Here is a 22116-nt window from a genome sequence, read left to right as displayed (position 1 = left end):
TTATCTTTGTTCAATTTTACATCCTTGACATATTTCTCAGTATCTTTAACAGATGAAGAGATTGATTGAAACTTGTCTTTTGTGTCTTGAAACATTGTATTTATTCAGTGAAAAAGTTGGAGGATAAAATGTTTTTAAGCACAGATTCACCTATAAATTAAACGAAATTTTCATCAAGAAAATTTTAGTTTAAGCAAAGTTTTATTCTATAAATATGGTGAATACAACGTACTGCGATGTTTGTAATCACGAATATAAACATTATAGAAAACACCTCCGAACCAACAAACACACATTTAATCTATTTCATCAAATATCTCCTCTTGAGTTGGAAAGAAAACATTGTGATATCTGTTCAAAGGATGTTTTGAAGAGTAGTTATAATAAACATCTTCAATCACAAAAACACAAGAAAAATGAGTTTAAAGTAAAGCGAGACTATTATATTGAAAACACTGATGGGGCATTTAAAGGGCATATAAAAATAAGGATTTTTCAATTTGGAGAACCCGGTCCATCATCAATAGCTGAATCAATTGAAATAGTGAAACCCGATGTTGAAAAATTTATTAAAAAGACATTAAAAGAAATGAAAACTTTAAAGTTTTATATGGGAGTGAAAATGAATATGAAAAGACAAGATGAAGAACATACTCCTTATATGAGAACAGGTCTTCATTTTATAACATCATTTCAAGATTTTTTGAATAGTGGGGTTTATGAAGAACTATCAAGACAAGAGGAGGATGTTGATAATACAATGGTAGGAAGTGGATTCAATATTTAAAAAAATCATCTTTTTAGATATACACATTCTAAAATCAAACCCTCTTCAAGCTTCTTCTTATATTGAATTACCAAAAGAAATAAAACTAAAGAAGGCAGTTGTTAATATTAAGAACAATGATAATAAATGTTTTCTCTGGTCTGTTCTTGCTCACTTTCATCCACCAAAATGTAATTCAGAAAGAGTAAAACAATATATGAAATATGAGAATACCTTGGACATTAAAGATTTTAAATTCCCAATGCCACTAACAGATATTCCTAAATTTGAGAAAAAGAATAATCTTTCTATTAATGTATATGGATTAACGGATACAAACAAAGTTCAAATATTAAAAATTTCAAACAACTATAAAAATGAAGAAACACACATTGACCTTTTATATTTTAGTGTTGGAAAGAATTCACATTACACATACATCAATAATTTATCAAGATTAATCTCTTCTCAGGTATTCAGAACAGCAAACAAAATATATCCTTGTAAGCGATGTCTTAATTCATTTCATACAAAAGAACGATTAGAACAACATTCAAAATATTGTAGTAATCATAAATCAGCTGTAATTACAATGCCTAAACCTGGTGAAAAGATTTCTTTTGAAGATTATAATAAATCTATCATGCACCCATTTGTGATATACGCTGATTTTGAATGCATCCTTAAAAAGATAAATACTGCTTCTCCTAATCCAAAAGAACCATATACAAATAAATATCAAAAACATATTCCTTGTGGTTTCTGTTATTATATCAAATCATCTGTTGAAGAAAAGTATAACAAACTTGAACATTATCGTGGAAAAAATGCTTCACAAGAGTTTGTAAAACGATTAGAAAAGGATTGTATAAGACTCACTAAATTAATGAAAGAAACAAATGAACCGATGAAATTAACCAAAGAAGAAAAATTAGAATTTAGAATGAACAATATCTGTCATATTTGTGAGGGGGAAATTAAGGAGTCTAAAGTTAGAGACCATTGTCATCTTACTGGTAAATATAGAGGTCCCGCTCATTCCTGTTGTAATCTTAATTATAAATTACCTTCTTTTATTCCAGTCTTTCTTCACAACAGCGCCAACTATGATACACATCTATTTATAAATGAACTTTCAAAAACACCAGGGAATATTTCTGCCATAACAAACACAAGTCAAAAGTATATTTCATTTTCAAAAATGATATTCACAAAACCTTTAACTCGTATTAGGTTTCTAGATTCTTACAAGTTTATGGGAACACCACTAGCCTACCTCGCATCAAATCTAAGCTCCACGGACTCTTTTCCAAATCTTAATTCATTCTTTCCAAAAGAGGAAATTCTCACTAAAGAGGAAATTCAGATTAAAGAGAGAATTCAAAGTAAAGAGGAAACTCTAATTAATGAAGAAATTCTAACTGAAGATGAAATTCTAATTATAAAGAAAATTCGAACAATGAATGAAATTCTAACTAAAGAGGAAATTCAGATTAAAGATGAAATTCTGATTAAAGAAGGAATTCTTACGAGAGAGGAAATTCAAACAAGGAATGAAATTCAAAGTAAAGAGAAAATTCTTACAAGTAAGGGAATTTATCCTTATGATTATATGGATTCATTTATGAGATTTAAAGAAACACAACTTCCTTCAAAAGAAAGTTTCTATAATAACCTTTATGAAGAAGAGATAAGTGATAAGGAATATAAACACGCACAAGAAATATGGAAAATATTTAAGATAAAGAACCTTGGAGAATATCATGATTTATATCTAAAAACAGATGTTTTATTGTTAGCTGATGTGTTTGAGGCTTTTAGAACACTCTGTCATAATAAAAATTGTTATGGATTAGATCCTGCCCACTATTTCACAGCTCCTGGTTTAGCTTGGAGTGCAATGTTGAAAATGACAAAACAAGATATAGATTTAATCAGTGATGTTGATATGCTTTTGATGATTGAGAAGTCCAAGAGAGGTGGAATATCACAAGTATGTTCAAAAAGATATGCGAAAGCAAATAATAAATATCTCCCAAATTATGATAGTGAAAAAGATAGTAATTATTTGATGTATTTTGATGCTAATAATTTGTATGGATGGGCAATGTCTCAATCTCTGCCTTATGGTAAATTAGAGTGGGTGGAAGAAAAGGATTATGAAAAGGCTTTGATGAATATTGTAATTTCTTCTCAAGAGGAATTGAATGACGAAGAAGAAGGTTATTATTTTGAAGTTGATTTGAGGTACCCGAGTGTTCTTCATAATAAGCATAAAGACCTTCCTTTTGCATGTGAGAAAGAAACCCCAAAGAAAGAATGGTTCAGTGATTATCATAAAAGTTTTAATATTAAAGGCAAATCAACAGAAAAGTTATTAACAACATTCTATGATAAAGAGGGATATGTTTTGCATCAGAGAAGCTTAAAACAGTTTTTGAGAGAAGGATTGAGAGTAGCTAAAATTCATAGAGTTTTAAAATTTAAACAAAGTCCTTGGGTGAAAAAGTATATTCAATTCAATACAGATATGAGAGCAAATACAAAAGTAAAATTTGAAGGGGACTTTTATAAATTAATGAATAATGCTGTATTTGGAAAGACTATGGAAAATGTTAGAAACAGGCAAAACATTAGATTCGCAACATCTTGGAAAGAAGCTTCGAGATTGATAAATAAACCAAGTTTTGAGAGAGAAGAGGTTTTTTCAGAGAACTTTTCTGCAATTCATATGAAAAAGGAAAGTATTGTAATGGATAAACCAATTTATATTGGAACAGCAGTTCTTGATTTATCAAAGATATTGATGTATGATTATTTGTATAATGACTTAAAGAAAGAGTATGGTGAAAATGTTTCATTGTTGTATATGGACACTGATAGTTTTATCCTAGATATAAAAACTGATGATGTTTATGAAGATATGAAGAAAAATATTGGAGTATATGATACAAGTAATTTCAGCAAGAAGAGTGAGTTATTTTCCAAAAAGAATGAAAAGGTTATTGGTAAGTTTAAGGATGAGTTGGGTGGAAAAGTAATGAGTGAGTTTATTGGATTGAGAGCAAAGGCATATGCTTATAAGTATGGTGAACAGATTGATAAGAGGTTAAAGGGAATAAAGAAATATGTAATAAAGAAATCAATAACTTTTAGAAATTATTATAATTGTTTGATGAATAAGAAAGAAGAATATAGGAAAATGAATACAATAAGAAGTTATAAACATAACATATATAGTGAAGAAGTAAATAAAAAGGCATTAGGAGCCTTTGATGATAAGAGATTTATTTTAGATAATGGAATAGATTGTGTTCCATATGGATATTGTATGATAGAGTAAATAGAATAGATTGTGTTTTAACGATGGGAAGATGGGTTAGGGTTTTTTAAGGGCTACCGCCGCGTTTTTTTCACAATATATAAATGGTTAAACCAAGTATTAATCAAACTAAAGAGTGGAGAAAATCTCAGTCTTGGTATATAAATGGAAAACATAATGAGTGTGAAAAATATCAAATAAGTCTTATTGAAAAAATAACTAAAACAAAGGTAAATAAAACAAATAAGCGAATCAATTTAAAAACTAGTAAGTTAGAGGATGTAAAGAAAAAAATGAATATCCTTGAATGGACTGAAAACTTTGATGGTTATCAATTGAACAATGAAAAAACAATTTACTATAATCTCAAAATGATATGTGGCTCAGGAGGTGGCCAGATGAGAGCATTAAGAGAAGTTTATCATTTCGTAATGGCACAAAAGGGGTATCTTCAAAAATATAAAGATTCAAATGTTTTGTTTGTCAATATTTTAGATGGGGATTATTGTGCAAAGAAAATTAAACTATTGAAGGAATTTGAGAATGAACAAATCTTTATAGGTTCAATGAGTGAGCTGTTCAACCCCCAGGTGTTCAATTCAATGAGGTTCAACCTCCAGGTTAAAAGGGGAAACAAATAAATATACCTTGGGATAAAAAGGGGGTTTATTTTTAGGGAAAAAAAAAGGGAATCGCTGAAAATCCCCCATTCATTTACATGGGGAAAAGTGAGCCAGAACCAGTATTCTTACCCTACATATATATATATATATATATATATATATATATATATATATATATATATATATATATATATATATATATATATATATTTATATATATATACATATACATATATATATATACACATATACATATATACATACACATATACACACATATACATATATACATACACATATACACATATACATATATATATATATATATATATACATATATATATATATACACATATTATATATATATATATATATATATACATATATATACATATATATATATATATATATTGTCTTGTAATTGCGGTGAAGAGGGTTTTGTGGCCATTCGAGTCGTTTGAGAGCCGTACCTGCATTCCTCTGATTAGCTCGTTTCACCCACCATTGCTCGATGCTATCCTGCCAGACCATACAAACGACAAAGGAACATCAATTAAAAGCTGCTCTTGTAACGCACTTGGCAGATGATAAATTAAACATCCCAGCAAAGCCTTGGTCACCCACCAACAATACCAGCAAGTACTTTTTAAAATGGGAAGTTCAGAAGAGTGCATTAATGCATCAAGTTGATTTAGGAGTTAGGTTTAGTCAAATAAGCAATCAGTCGGTAACAATAAAACAAGATTTATAACGAGTGCTATTTCGGTTTCATTGTCTTCTTATCTGACCGAAAGAAAAAAAAATTCAGTTTCCTTCGATACATTTACTGGCGAATTGCTACTCCTTCAAACAGTGATCTCGTGTGGCATCACTTACTCAGAGTTTTTGTAATAACGCTTGTGCTTTTCATTATCGAGAGAACTCTTCGTGATGGATCGAGCTATTCAGCACCGCGACAGGTCCTCGTTCTGCCGGGTGGCAGCACTCGCAGGAGGTGGAATGTCAAGCTTGACATGATAAACCGTGGTCGATTGAAGCGCGTCACTCGGATGGTGTACGAGTGCAGGTGTTGTTGCACAGGAAAAACGGATGACAAAAGAAAGAGACTCACACACACAGAGAGAGGAGTAAGATAGGGATGAGCGGGTGTGAGATATCCAGGTGTTTGTGGACCTTTGATTGTGACGAAATATGGTGAGTGTGATGTCATATCCTGGGAAGATAATCGTTGTTTTCGTGATTAAAAAAATTAACGCGTATTCTCTGTCATCTTCATCAAACACTCGTGGTCAACTGGAGATGGTTTCACCGGCTGAATTGACCATCATGGTTTATAGCAGGGTGGAATGGCACTGTGAAGTGGAAATCCAACTTCAGGTTCAATTTGGTGAATCCACAAATTTATTGGGTGGCCCCACGGGCAACGCCAGGTAGGATCAGTAGATGCACCCTTCGCGCGTTGATGAAAAGTTTGAGAGCATGGTGAGCTGCATCGTCTTTGTCCATCCTGGTGATGTGGCTGAAAAGCTTGGAATGCCACTTTTGGTTATAATCAGTGATAAGAGGAAAGCCACATATAAATGTGAGACTGTGGCAATTTTGTACAAAGTCCAATCACTTTGTGTTCTGAATTTGATGATGGCGGGCCTTATGGGATATGGTTTGAACCATAACTCTGCCTGGAAGAAGGTCCAGGTTTCCCCACCGCATTATAATACAGGCAGGACACTGGATAGGTCGATTCATATCAATATCGAGTATGTATAAAATTTGTAGAATTCTTCAGGGTTGGCAAAATAGCAAAGAGGAATAAACAGACACAAAATTATACATGAAGCGTTGATGTCTTGTCTGCTCAAATTAGCTCTGAACGTCAAAGATTCCATGATGTCTTTCATGATGAGGAGGTGAGTTATCGCCAGCACTCAGTCACTCAGGGCAGGAATTTCGAATTCGTTCTGACGACTGCGAAGGCAATGACATGTAAAGGGTGTGGCACACTGATGATGAAGGCAATAACCAGTAAAGAGTGTGGAACACTGATGATGAAGGCAATGAGAGGAAAGAGTGTGGCACACTGATGATGAAGGCAATGACAGGAAAGAGTGTGGCACACTGATGATGAAGGCAATTACCTGGAAAGAGTGAGGAAAACTGATGATGAAGGCAATAACCTGTAAAGATTGTGGCACACTGATGATGAAGGCAATGACAGGAAAGTGTGGCACACTGATGATGAAGGCAATGACCTGAAAAGAGTGTGGCACACTGATGATGAAGACAATTACCTGGAAATAGTGAGGAACACTGATGATGAAGGCAATGACAGGAAAGAGTGTGGCACACTGATGATGAAGGCAATGACAGGAAAGAGTGTGGCACACTGATGATGAAGGCAATAACCAGTAAAGAGTGTGGCACACTGATGATGAAGGCAATTACCTGGAAAGAGTGTGGCACACTGATGATGAAGGCAAAGACCAGTAAAGAGTGTGGCACACTGATGATGAAGACAATAACCTGGAAAGAGTGAGGCACACTGATGAGGAAGGCAATTACCTGGAAAGAGTGAGGAACACTGATGATGAGGGCAATGACAGGAAAGAGTGTGGCACACTGATGATGAAGGCAATAACCTGGAAAGAGTGAGGCACACTGATGAGGAAGGCAATTACCTGGAAAGAGTGAGGAACACTGATGATGAGGGCAATGACAGGAAAGAGTGTGGCACACTGATGATGAAGGCAATGACAGGAAAGAGTGTGGCACACTGATGATGAAGGCAATAACCAGTAAAGAGTGTGGCACACTGATGATGAAGGCAATGACCAGTAAAGAGTGTGGCACACTGATGATGAAGGCAATGACAGGAAAGAGTGTGGCACACTGATGATGAAGGCAATGACCAGTAAAGAGTGTGGCACACTGATGATGAAGGCAATGACAGGAAAGAGTGTGGCACACTGATGATGAAGGCAATGACCAGTAAAGAGTGTGGCACACTGATGATGAAGGCAATGACCAGTAAAGAGTGTGGCACACTGATGATGAAGGCAATGACCAGTAAAGAGTGTGGAACACTGATGATGAAGGAAATTACCTGGAAAGAGTGTGGCACACTGATGATGAAGGAAATTACCTGGAAAGAGTGTGGCACACTGATGATGAAGGCAAAGACCAGTAAAGAGTGTGGCACACTGATGATGAAGGCAATTACCTGGAAAGAGTGTGGCACACTGATGATGAAGGCAAAGACCAGTAAAGAGTGTGGCACACTGATGATGAAGGCAATTACCTGGAAAGAGTGTGGCACACTGATGATGAAGGCAATGACCAGTAAAGATTGTGGCACATTGATGATGAAGGCAATGACCTGAAAAGATTGTGGCACACTGATGATGAAGGCAATTACCTGGAAAGAGTGAGGCACACTGATGATGAAGGCAATGACCTGTCACGAGTGTGGCACACTGATGATGAAGGTAATGATGATGATGATTATCAACTCAAGAATTCATTTCATCACATGAGCTCATATTTACATCAGACGGTAAGGATATTAACAAGGGTCTTCACAAATCAACAGCGAAATGACATATAAAAAATTTAAACTTGTCACACTGGTTGGGCTGGAACTCAGACCATATAAAATTGTCCATTACCATAATCGTCTTTTAAAGAAAAATAGGACAGCAGTCTGGGAGGACATTGCATTTTGTATCCCACTGATAGGATCTGCATCCGGACCTTAACCAAATTCCAATCGGCTTGTTCTCATCACCTTCCTCACTCATCCACCAAGTTTTGTCTGAATCCAAGTGCAACTTTTTCAAAAAGAGAGACAAACAGACAGACAGACAAACAATGGGAAAACAACCTGTCCACCTTCGGTGGAGGAAGTAAACATAATCAAATCGCACATTTACGGGTTAAGGAAATTCCGTGGATGTTATTCGTTTTAACTTCAACAGTGAAACCACAAAGCGTAGCGTGGCACCACATATCACCACAAGGTAATTGGGATGGCAACATCCAGGTTTCCACAAGATTGGAATCCAAATCCTTCATACCAATGAGGTCAGCCAGAGTTGAATCCACAATCTCTGGGATACCGGCCCATTGTACTCGTTACGAGACAACTGTGCTGAAGACCTGAAAGGATGAATTAGAAATTTAGACATGGTACAAGCACACAATGGCCAACTCTTTTCAAAAGGCACCGACGGATCTATATTGTCCAAAACATAGTGCTGGCCAGACAGGACCACTTCCACTGCATATTATCCGCTGCAACAACGTACTCAGCAACGCATCCAAAGCACAGTAAAATAAAACGGTTCTTTGGATGGATCTTTTTAGATCCTCGTGGAGGATCTCTAAGTCTTTCTCACGTTGTTGTTCTTCATCTTCTTCTTGTGGACTTTTTTGTTTCACAGCCTACTGTTTTCATCGAAACTTCCTAAAACTTGGCATATATATGTACAAATACCCCGTGCAGACAGTAACTATCTCCGATTTTGAAAATTCCTCCTAGAAAAAAAGTTATGACGTCAAAATTTCTCCGCTAATGGAAATCGCCCAAAAAATATCTCCGAAACTAGGCAAGCTTTTTGAATTCCGTTTGCGGGAATCGAACAGGGCATTAGCAGAGATGAATTACCACACATATGATACATCACTATGACGTCATATAAATTTTTATGACGTCATTCCTATTTTTTGACATTTTTTGTTTCACAATCCAGAGTTTTCATCGGATCTTCGTGAAACTTGCCATGTATATGCAGAAAGCCCACGCGCAGCAGGAACCATCTCCGATTTTGGAAATTCTTCCGAGAAAAAAAGTTGACGTCATAATATCGCCGCTAATATAAATCGCCTATACCATTATCTCCGAAACTAGGAAAGCTGTTTGAATTCTGTTTGTGGGAATCAATCCGGGCATTAGCACAGATAATTTATCACAAACCTGATATATCACAATGACGTCATATTCGTTTTTTTATGACGTCATCATTAAGAGGACGAGGATCTTAGCTCATTTGAGCTTGTTTCAATCAAGGTGTCTACAGATCCACCATCATGCGATACAATTGATGGTTTGAGAAATCGATACAATATCCCTTTTCAAGCTGGACTTGGAGGCACACACATATTTTAATCAATTTTAAACCATAACTCCGTTATTGTTTTCATAACAACTGTAACCAAATTAAACCATTACATAATAATGGTCAACATACTTGGGCATATTATATGTCCCTGTAAATGGATTGGTTGATGGTTTTCTGGATGGAGGGATTGATCCCATACCCTTTTCCAGGATGTTGGGGACTGCAGACGCAGCTTCGTGTAAAAGGAATTGCACCGAGTCATTCGCCATTGCCCTCCAGGCGGTAGTCGTTGGGGCAAGAATTACAATTTGTGAAAGACACCGTGGGATCTTTATGGTCCACGAGCAGCGACCAATGCCGAAGGGTGCCCATCCCATCCGATAGATTCAAAACGAGTCATAAATCATTCAGTGTTTGCCATTCCACAAATTATATTAACATGAGTGGTTGGTTTCCTGTTATATCCACAGAGAGTACATGACACAAACCTGGAATTTAACATTAAACTGATACTTGGACAACTTCACATTAACTATTAAAATTTAATCAAACTGAATGTAAACTATACGTCCTTACTCATGCCATTACCTATTTAATGGCCAACAATGAATCCACTCTTATTGTGGGGTGGCCTTGGCCAAAATATTTCAGTCTTTCACCAACCAGCCGGCCAAGCATGACGTTTGACCGAAGGTGATTTGCAACAGGAATGTGGAACTTGTTCAGGGTTCCGGTGATAGCTCACCGACCCTGTGGGAAAGACACCGTGGTATTTTTAATGTCCACCAACGACTAGTACAGGCGGACGAGTCCTCCGGCTTAACGTCCATCTAATAAAGAACACACACATTGATACCTCAACCTCCATGTGAAACACCAGGGTGACAGTGTGAAGGTGAAGGAGGTTATGTTTTCACCCCTTTCTGTCTGTCTGTTTGTTTGTTTGTCTGATTGTGCACAAGATATCTCAAAAAGTTGTGGACGGATCTGGACGAAACTTGGTGGACAGGTTGGATGTGTGACAAGGACGAACTGCTTCGACTTTGGTGAAGATCCGAATCCGGATTTGGATACGAGAATTATTTAATTTTTAAAGTGATTCTTCACCATTGAGAGGACCAAAAAACGATATCGTGATGTATAGCATGATATTTCAAACATGTATTGGCCTCGATATGTTCTCGTGGATCAGGCGTTACGTGGCAGAGGTATGTGCTTACCAAGTGCCCTTCTAGTTATACATGAGTTGGGATTCAAACCCAGGCACGGCAGCTCAGAGGCTAGTGCAGGTTTGTGCACAAAACTTGAAGCCATCATGACAGCCCATACCCATAAGCCACTGTCCATGTAATGCAAATGTTTCCAAATTGTGACAATTCGGTGAGTAAGATTACAAAGACTATTTTTAATTTATATCATCCAGGTAACAACCAAACTTGAGCTCTCGGTTCGATTCCCTTTGTAGCATCTCATTCACCTAAGACTGCCATCCAACACAGAGCCAACAGGAGGAGACGTTGCATCGTGGACCACGCAATCTTTTGGATAGCTAATAAGCCGGCTGTCTCATCTATAACATGTAAGTTCCAGGATTCTATGGTGAAGTGATTTGGAATAAGAACCCACGTTTGGTTGATATCGTGTTGTAACAAAAGGATCAAATAAGTAAGACTGATTTATTACCAAAACACTGGTGTTACATGTCATCGGAACCTTCACAAATTGCCTCTCCGGTGGAACTGAGCGTCGAGTTCAGTAATTTGTACCATATGAGGCTAATGTCCCGTCTCTACGGATCGAGTATGCACATTAGCTGACATTTCATGTCAAGGTATCGGCATCTTGTTCTGCACTGCATCATGCATCACTGCTTGTAGCTGGAACACCAGCTCAATCCGAACTTGAGCTAAGTGGACTTTCACAAGATTCATCGCAGCCAATATTAGCACTTGGCTTCATTCCACATTCTATTTGTGTCTGGCTTCACATCCTTCCACTTTCTATTTTGAAGCTGAAATTTTCCTTTTATTTTGGCTTTCTATCATCATTCCAAACATACTCGGTGGTGTAATGGTTAGAGTCTGGGAGGTCAGTGGTTCAAACCCCGACCAAGTCATACCAAAGACTTTTAAAAATGGTTCTTGCTGCTTTTTCCTTGACGTTCAACATTTAAAGGATAGATGATGGACAAACAATGCTGGGAAAGTAGGCAATGGCAAACCACCCAGCATAACATTTGCCAAGAAACCACCTTGGCAGCACCAGCATTCTCTAAAGAGTATGGAACATCATAATCAAATTTAATAATCATAACTCTGATTCATGCCCGACGGGTTACCAGCATGACCACACCACACCGCACACACACATACATACACACACACACACACACACACACACACACACACACACACACACACACACACACACACACACACACACCAACCTTACTTACCTGTGAAGATTTAGTTTGAGGATGATAAGGGTGAAAATATGCAGTGACTTCCTTAAACCCAATCTTAGCATCCTGGAAGGTCTAGAAGCACAAACCGAGGACCAGGGTCCACCCTTGAACCTGAACTTGCTTTGAATGTTACATGCATGACATATCAACCAACATGTGGTTCAAGGCATGAGTGATGGTGACCGCTATCAGAAATAAAATAAAAGGCTGTGACTTCATAATCCTGCATATTTCATAATTGTCCCAATACTTTTGTCAATCCAATGTGTGATATGCCTGAAGTGAGATCGAATAGGAATAACTTCATTTCGTGAAGGTCTAAAATGAGATCAGAGCGAATTAAACACAAAATACTGTACAACTCGTTTAAAACCTGCCAAGGATAATGCAGCCACCGATGGAGCTCAAAAACTCGACCGTCATTCGTGTGTCTGGCACCTTGGACCCGTTCCACATATTGTGACGACCCTTTGCACAAGTACCCATATAAAATATTTTTCCATGTTTCATGTAGAATTCACTGTTTTGTCTCAATAATTAATCTTGCGATTACTGTGAGGATCCCTCTGAGCCTATAGCCACTGCGAGGCCCCCTTTCTAGCCTTTGGCTGCTGTTAGTCCCCTTTTCTAGCCTATCACCGCTGTTCGTCCCCTTTTCTAGCCGATAGGCGCTGTGGGACCCCTTTTTTTGTCTATCACCACTGTGAGGCCCCTTTTCTAGCCGATAGGCACTGTGAGGCCCCTTTTCTAGCCTATCACCACTGTGAGGCCTCTTTTCTAGCCTATCGCCACTGTGGGACCCCTTTTCTCACCTATCGCTGCTGCGAGGCCCCCTTTCTAGCTTTTGGTCGCTGTTCGTCCCCTTTTCTAGCTGATAGGCGCTGTGAGGCTCCTTTTCTAGCCTATCGCCACTGTGAGGCCCCTTTTCTAGCCTATCGCCACTGTGAGGCTCCTTTTCTAGCCTATCGCCACTGTGAGGCCCCTTTTCTAGCCCATTACCGCTGTGGGGCCTCTTTTCTGGCCTATTACCACTGTGAGCCCCTTTTCTAACCTATCACTGCTGAGGCCCCTTTTCTAGCCGATAGGCACTGTGGGACCCCTTTTCTAGCCTATCACCACTGTGAGGCCCCTTTTCTAGCCTATCGCTGCTGTGAGGCCCCTTCTCTCGCCTATCGCCGCTGTGAGGCCCCTTTTCTAGTCTATCGCCGCTGTGAGGCCCAAGGAGACTTCATGTAGTTTACTTCCTGGAGAATATCAGATTTCCTTTTTCAGGTCACAAGTACTGCAGACACGCACAGAGTAATTACAATCGCAAGCTGTGTAACTGCGGGCTCGTGTCTCATCAAGGAATTACATGGACGTTAAAGGATCTAAAATTATATTATCAATAAAGTTTTGAAGGTGAATTTGGTTTAACCCTCCACCATGTGTGTGTATCAGACCCACAAGCAGCGTTCTGTCATGGTAAAAATTATCGCCGTGTTTCTGTCCTTGTTTACAGGTTTCCAAATGGTCGCTTTTGACAAACTCTGCTTCCTTGGCACTCATTGCAATCAGGCCACTCCAATCATTACAATGGCCACCACACTTCCACGACCCTATCATTATGGCCACAATTATTCCCACCCTCTTGTGTGGTCGGATGTGGAATGTCTTTGACCCAAGTCTTTCACGAACCGGCTGGCCAGGCTCAACGTTCGACTGAAAGTTATTTGTGGCAGGAATTCGTAATTTATTTAGGGTGCTGATAACTCACACACTCTTTCGTGCCGACGAGCGAATGGTGCTCATGGCAGATGGATCCTCCAACTGAACATCCATCCGATGGACTGTGCACACATTGATGTCTCACCCTCCACGTGAAACACCAGGGTGGCATTTTATAGCGAGGTCGGGATTCGAACCCAGGTTAAACAGCTGATAGGCGAGCATGCATCCACCTCGGCTATCCTGCCAGCACTCATAACGTACACCCCTCTCTTCCCCCACCACTCACAAATAAATAATTGCCTGCATCGTCTTACAATGTTATTCTTTTCCTAAAATAATATATTTACATGTATTGGTGTTATTATTCGAAGGAAAATACATTCCACCTGAACAATACATGAGATCTCTCATCAAAAAAATTCAAAAATACTTTCATTGTATGTTTGTGTGTGAATTATTCATTATTCTGTTATCCCCATCAGAATGAGCCACTCTTGCCTCCCATTAGGCCCTCAGCACTAAATAATTAATTGTACACTCTATGAGGCTAAGCTTTGAACGCACCTGTCATGGTAGGGGCGGAGCTGTGTCAGGTTTCTTAGGGAGATAAGAGGAACAGGCGGTTTCCCCAATGGATAAACCCTGACCCTGGTGACCCAATCATTAAGGTTACGTGGGTTAGGGTATTTCGGACTTTAGGACTGCAATCCCCAAAACGATCGCTTGATGTCACGCAGCTTGTGTGTGGCACCTTGTGTAATGATCAGACCAGCACACAGGATCAAAGCAATGGCTTAATAATTAAATAATCCCAGAAGGGAAATGACAGAGTTCCAGTAATGCCAGATCGACAAGATCTAGTAGCAATACCCACAACATCCTTCGCCTCCAATGCACAAATTAATCACCATTTAAATGGATGTAACCGCAGAAGCATGAGCCCCTCAACAAACAAAAAACAAAATCATCAGCATCCAAATTCGCTATAGAAATCAATCATCACATCGTCTTTGAAATGCTCTGGATGTCTGGTGATGCAAGAAGAGCGTCAGGAGTGTGTTGAAGTAGTGTGTTGGAGTGTGCTGCTGTGTTTCTGGTGGGAAAGGCTCCAGTAGCAAAATGGTCTCCTCTTGTTGAATCTCCTCCAGGGGTGTAGCATCAGATGAAGGAGCCTCATCCATGCTGCGGAGATGCCTATGGTTTCGCTGGTACACATGGCCCTCTGGAGTGATGATGACATAGAAACATGGTGTTTGGTGTTAAGCCATCATAACCGCTGGTTCCTAGGTCTTGTTATGTTGTACACGAATGCTGTCCCCTGGCAATCATGGCATTAGCTCTTTAGCACCCCGGTCATAGAAAATGTTTAGCACGTTGCTGTTGCAACACCAACAAATGCCGAACATCGACTGGAACTCGTGGCTCCAGAGCCCGGTCACTAAACGGCAGTTGATCTCTGAGCCTCCTGCTCATCAGGAGCTGTGCTGGTGAGCGTGGAAGACCTGCCAGTGGTACACCTTCAATATCTTGTACACAGGATCAAAGCAACGGCTTTAATAATTAAATAATCCCAGAACGTAAATGACAGACAGTTGACTGATTATACCTTCCAGTTGGCTCTCGTAATGCCAGTCCGGTAATGCCAGATCTACAAGATCAAGTAGCAACACCCACAACAAACACCTTGCAAATCCTAACAACATTTATCGATGATGGAAAAATGGCAGGTTGATGCAAGGTGAGTGTGAGCAAAATCAAAGACCGTAAAATACGAGTTCAGAAAGTTTGAGGCATGAAATACCGTACTCGGCATTGTCGACGAATCTTTTTTTTTTAATCTTTCAATGTCCACCAATAACCAGCGCTGGCAGACGGGTCTCAGGCTTGAGGTTCACCCACATCGATGCCTCACCCAGCATGCGACACACCAGCTAGACTGTTTATAACTGGGTCTAGATTCAGACTCAGGTGAGACAGCATAAAGGTGAAAGCGCATCGCCCCAGGCTGTCCTGTCAACCTTTTCAATAATACTGGTCCATTGGACCAAATTTTCATTGGTCTTCACTGCCTGCTGTACTGCTGGAGCATTCGCTTGCCTTTCACCAAACCCAGATTTCACCAAGCCCAAGCCCAGTGGGGATAATATGTTCGTTATTATTGCTAAATGATGTTCCAATATTATTATTATTGTTAATACTAGTACATGCCCATAGGTGCGTGCCTGTACGTGTGTGGCCGTACGTGCAAACAAAAAAAAAAAAAAAAAACCTTTCAAACCGCGTGCCAGAAACAAATACACAGGCCATTCCTTCGCTCTCGTAAACGACACACACACACACATTGCTGGAATTATAGATAGACGGCACACACACAGAGATTGCTGGAATTATAGATAGACGACACACACATACACATACACACACATTGCTGGAATTATAGATAGATGAAATGAGGTCAATGAGATTACAAATGAAGGGGTTGAATGCAGACTGCAGAGCAATGAGTAAGGAAACCCGTCATTGTGAATCATTTTTACCACCAAATTGAGATGTATTTTGTTGGCAAGCATGTTGAGTGGAGCTGAATTCCTTAACACTTCCAAAGGCCACATCGTTTTGACAATTGGAAACAATTTTTCTTCAATAAATAAATAATAATAAAAATTGTCTCCATGTACATTGTACACACCTTTATCTCGTTAGCACCTCTTCATAAACAACATTGCTGAGGAAACGGCGCTTCTTCTTTGTTTCCTCGTCCAGGGCAAGAATGCGGACGCTGCTGGATCTGCCAACGTTTTGATAAATTATTAGTTTTAATGGCCAATTATTCAATTAGCGCCGACGTATTTTGCCTTTTCGCAATGTCATCGCAAGGAAAAACACAAAGAGAAGAGTAGAGAAGAGAAGAGAAAAAAATAACGTTCGTGCAAAAAAAAAAAAAAAAATTACTTCCTGGTTCGGAGCATACCAGCTCACTCTGATGTTACCGAAATTTATGCACCGTCCAATATGAAAACGATCATAACTTGGGGCATTTTGTTTATAAATGCGCATAAGAAATCGAGAAATTATAAGAATACATGAAGTCATCATTATCCGGAAGTCCGTACGTTGTAACCCGTAATGGGGAACACGGCTGAGGATCCCTTCCCCCATAGGCCATGCCCACACAACAACGTGTCTTGTCATTGGTTGGTAAATAAATGGCCATAACTTGGGAAGCTCTTGTCCGATTAATATCAAACCTTGAAAAGGCACATCCTCAGGGCCCCAGCAATATACCTGGCAAGTTTCAATTAGATCGGACCAGTGGTTGTCGAGAAACAGCTGTCACAGACACACACACACACACACAGATTGCTGGAATTAGAGATAGATTATTGGTATTAATTAATATATATTTTGTTACAATGTTATCATTGTTTTTGTTATTACCCTCGCCAGAGGAGAGGGCATAATTGCATTTGGGTCCGTTTATTTGTTTGTCTGTTTGTCAACACAGAACGTGAGTTTGTGTATAAATTACATTAGACCCTTTAATACCCCGAAAACCCTCAAACCCTTTACAACCCCAATATCCACGAAGACCATGAGAACCCGAAAGACCCAGAGGACACAAAAGACCCAAAGGATGCAGAAAGCACCAAAAGACACAAAGGACCCAAAAGACCCATACGACCCTGAGGATCCAAAAGACCCCAAGGACCCTTTAAGACCCATAAGGACCCTACAGACCCCATTCCACCCTTTATAACCCTTAAAGTTTGAAGACCCTTTCGAACCCCAAAAACCCTTAAACTTCTTTCTACCCTTTAGATGTTTAAACCTTCACACCTTTCTGACCTTTTAATGCCTTGTAGACCTCTTTGACATTTTAAGACCCTTTCTACCCCTTCAGACAATTCCAACCCTTTGGACCTCAAATTACAATCTTTAGACCATTTTGACTCTTTAGACCCATTTGGACCGTTTCAGACCTTTCCACCTTTCGCCTTTTAGACCTTCACACCATTTGACCTTTTCAACTTTTTCAGACATTTGACCTTTACACGTTTACAACTGGACCATATAGATCTTTAATTTCCAATTAACGACCTTTCATTTAGTACATCCTTCCATTTATTCGCTCGACAAAACAAGTCGTGGCGAGGGTCTGCAATCTCTGACTGTTCTTTCGTGTTTCATTTGTAATTAGAATGTAATGATATGGAAGGATGAATGAAGCTGCACCTAAACATGTCGTGCATTTAAAACATAGGAATTCGAACGGATTATTTGTCGTTAAGAAGCCGAATCAACTCAGCAGGTCATGACGATCATTTTGATGTCTCCACATCAGCATGAGTAGAACCCCTCAAAAAACATGGCACACACACACACACCTTGTCCATTTATAGTAAAAGATAACTATATATGAATATGGAGAAAAACACATTTCCCGACTAACGGTATATAAATATCTATGGCATATTCAGTCTGCATATGGAATATAAATACTTAAATGTAATTTCGTTGATTCTCGACAAATAATTCACCTTCGACCACAGAAGGGCCAAGGCGCAAGCCAAGCTTGGTCCATCTCCTCGCCGAGGGGGCACGCGATGGACAACACTCAATCCCCCAGGTCAGGTCAGGTATGGGAGCATGCGCCAGCGCAGCGTGTCGCTGCATCCACTTTCCTCCCAGTACTCCAGGAACCTCCGTCTGGCCATCCCCATCTTCTTGAGATGCCAATCAACTTGCTGCAACCACGAGGCACGTGGTAGGCCCATTGGCCTCCTCCACTCACGAAGCTCTCTCACTCAGAATTTGGTGAGCAGGATCGACGTCAGGAAAACGAGCCACATGTCCATACAGCCGCAGCTGACGCTCACGGACTACGCAGGAAACAAATCTCATTTGAGTCTCTCTCAGCAACCGCTCATTGGACACAAAGTCCGACCAGCAATAGCCCAGGATTCTCTGAAGAGACCTGGTACCAAAGGAATTAAGTCTCCGTCTCAAATCCTTGGTCAGAGTCCAAGTCTCACATCCGTAGAGCAAGACTGGAAGCACCAAGTTCATGAAGACTCGGAATTTTGTCCTCCCGCACAGATACTGACAGTGCCACACCACATTAATCCATGACTCCCCAGGCCCGACCCAGGCGTCTATTGACCTCTAGCTCAAAGCCAGCAGATACATTAATATCACTGCCAAGGGAAGTAAATCTCTCCGTGACCTCAACGTCCTCACCACAAACAGGTACAGACAACATAGCAGCGTCCAATATGTAATTGAAAGCCTGGATCTTAGTTTTGACCCAGGAAACCCATAATCCCAGCGGCTCCGACTCCTCATTCAGCACCTTGAGGGCCCCCAAAAGGAAATCCAGAGTCTTTGGAAAGATGACTGCATCATCTGCGAAATCAAGGTCAGAGATCTTGACATTCCCAAATGATGCACAGCAGCTTGATCTGTCTGACATCCTCCCCAGAATCCAGTCCATACAAGCGCTGAAAAGTGTGGGGGCCAGAACACACCCCTGACAAACTCCAGTAACAACTGGAAATAAGTTGGAAATGGTATCACCACATCTCACAGCACACTCAGTACAAGAGTAGAGTTCAGGCATCAGATTGATCAGTTTTGGTGGCACCCCACGAAGACCAAGAATCATCCAGAGGGCATCCTGATTCACTGAATCGAATGCTTCGCAGAGATCAACAGAGGCTACAAGCAGCCCCTGCCGAAACTCTCATCTGCATGCGGTGAGAACCCGAAAGGCAAGGATATGGTCAATCGTTAACCTCTTTGGTGTAAAGCCTGACTGCTCTGGGTGCTGGTGCTCAAGAAGATGGTGGTGAACCCTTTCAAGAATTATCCAGCAAAGACCTTGCCCAGCACTGAGAGCAGCATCACCACTCGGTAGTTGTTGTCCCTCTCTGGAAAGGGAAGGGTGAGGACTGGAAGGCCCCTCCTCCAGTCAGTTGGGATGATGCCTGTGTTCCAGTCAGAGCACAGAACTGCATGCAACGACACGAGTGCAGCATTTCCACCAGCCTTGAGAAGTTCAGCATGGTTGGCACAAATCCCAGGAGCTTTACCCCATTTCAACTGGTTCACCGCAGCGTGTTTGCACAAATGAAGGTGGATCACAGTTGATTGGAGGGTCAGCAATAGGGATAGTAACACCTCTAAACATCCAACTCAACAGCCAGTGGATCAGCCTGGTGCAGCCGCTCAAAGTAACTGTCCCAGCGGGCCTTCACTTCAGACTCCTCTGTCAAGAGCCCACCATCCTCCACTAAAACTGCAGCACACAAGGGACGTGCTTGGAGGAACACAATGCGCAAATTCCCCTGTAAGCAGGACGAGAATCACTTGACCATAGGTGATGCTCTACCCCCTCACGAATTCCTCGCACCAAGACCTCCTTGTCCATCCTCAGTGCACATACAGTTTTATGCCTCAACTCCCTGAACAGCTCAGCTCTGCCATTAAGCCTGGCCCTGCGACTCTGTTTAACGGTGAGTTCCAAGACATCCCCCAGCAACATCAAGGATGGTGGTCTTGAATGCACTCAATGTCCAATGTGGAGGACTATGTCCAATACATGTTTTGATTTACCTGCCGATCACATCACGTGCCTTCTGGTTGAATGGGTTGCATTCGCGGGAACAATTGTCTGGGTGGCATACAGATGGTTGCTCTTCTTGGAATTTGCAGTTTTACCATGCGAGACATAATTCGCAGCGATACTCACCATAACAGTCAGGAGGTGCATCTGAAACACACACACACACACACGTCTCAGTACCCAGCGATTTTGCAGAAATCAAGAAAATGACCAAATAACCAAGATCTCAAAAATGAAGTGAAAAGATCCTGGAAGTTGACGAGATCTGAAATTGTACAAGTGATCATTGAAGTAACGGGAATGATGAAGAAGAACCTCACAGATATCTTAAAAACCATCCCTGGGAATATTACTACAAACAAAACACAATTGTTACCTGTCTGGGGCTCGGTGATGATCCTCAAAAGAGCCCACTGAACAAAACTTTGAGAACAAAAGTTCACACCTTGGTCCATGCTTCATGACCACCCTTATCAAAATGGAGGTGGATACTTCGAGACCTGGGAGGAATCCATTCCACATTCTGAAACCCACATATGGAGATAACAAGCAACAACCAATAACACACACACACTGGTACCAAGTACCGTTGTGCTAGTACAGTTTATATACATACACACACACACACGCAAATGTACACATAAACGACAAACACAAAGATTTACCTTTAAACAGAGTTCTTTGAAACGGGAATTCAAGTGGGAAATGAGCAAAATTCAATTCAAAAATATATCAAGCCACAGAACACAAAATGTCAGTCTCTGCCTTCACAGCTATAACAAACATGGCACCCATGAGGTCAATCGACCATTCTTGTTTTTTTATATTTTAATGTATTGATGTTGAAGTGAGGGCTGGATTATAAAAGGAGATCACACAAAAAAGTTTAAACGAAACGATATCCTGTAAAAAAATAAAATTACACATTTTCAGCGGATGAGACACCTCTCAAGGCAGTCACCGCAGGGCACCGCAGCACCCAACAAAGGCAGAAACATGTCAAATCGATGTGAGATTGAAAGCATGGATGTTTTTACTGAAACGAACCAAGCAGCTTGGAGAGCGTTGGCCAAGTGGCTTAAGCACACAAGTAGGCACTCCAACTAAACGGTTGATGAGGAACGCCTGGCTTGGCAAGTGATTAGGGATCGCCTATCGGTTATATAAACACCATGCACCCGTTGATGCCTGGAACGTCAAGCGATGTCTGAATTGGACATATGAACAGATTTTTGGCAGTCGTAACTGCTGCTGAAGTCAATAAAGAAGTTTAGCTTTAGAAATTCGGCTGAGATCAAGAGATTCAAGAGGTTATAGAATGTGCGGAAATGAAATAAAGCCACGATCGCTGGTGTCTGGGTGTTTTATAAACATTGCAATGTATCCAGTAATTCATAGGTATGATGATCAGGCAATGATACAAGTGAGAAAAGTGAAGAAAAAAAATCTTTATCGTTAAGAAACTGTTGTGGCCTCTTCCAAATCGAGGAATTGT

The 22116-nt window shown here is 40.2% G+C and overlaps 1 long non-coding RNA gene across 1 annotated transcript in view; it reads right to left on the bottom strand.

The window, feature by feature from the left end:
* Positions 1–17848: 17848 nt before the first annotated feature.
* Positions 17849–22116, bottom strand: part of LOC147015346 (uncharacterized) — a 10163-nt gene continuing 5895 nt past the window's right edge. The window contains exons 2-3 of the long non-coding RNA XR_015050105.1: positions 20998–21121; positions 17849–20768 (exon numbers count right to left, since the gene is read on the bottom strand). This is a non-coding gene — a long non-coding RNA (uncharacterized LOC147015346). The remainder of the gene's footprint in view (positions 20769–20997; positions 21122–22116) is intronic.

Source organism: Eptatretus burgeri, chromosome 12 (assembly GCF_056783735.1).
Source record: "Eptatretus burgeri isolate ZD-2024b chromosome 12, Ebu_testis_v1, whole genome shotgun sequence".
Classification (NCBI taxonomy): domain Eukaryota; kingdom Metazoa; phylum Chordata; class Myxini; order Myxiniformes; family Myxinidae; genus Eptatretus; species Eptatretus burgeri.
This window is presented reverse-complemented; position numbering and strand designations above follow the sequence as displayed.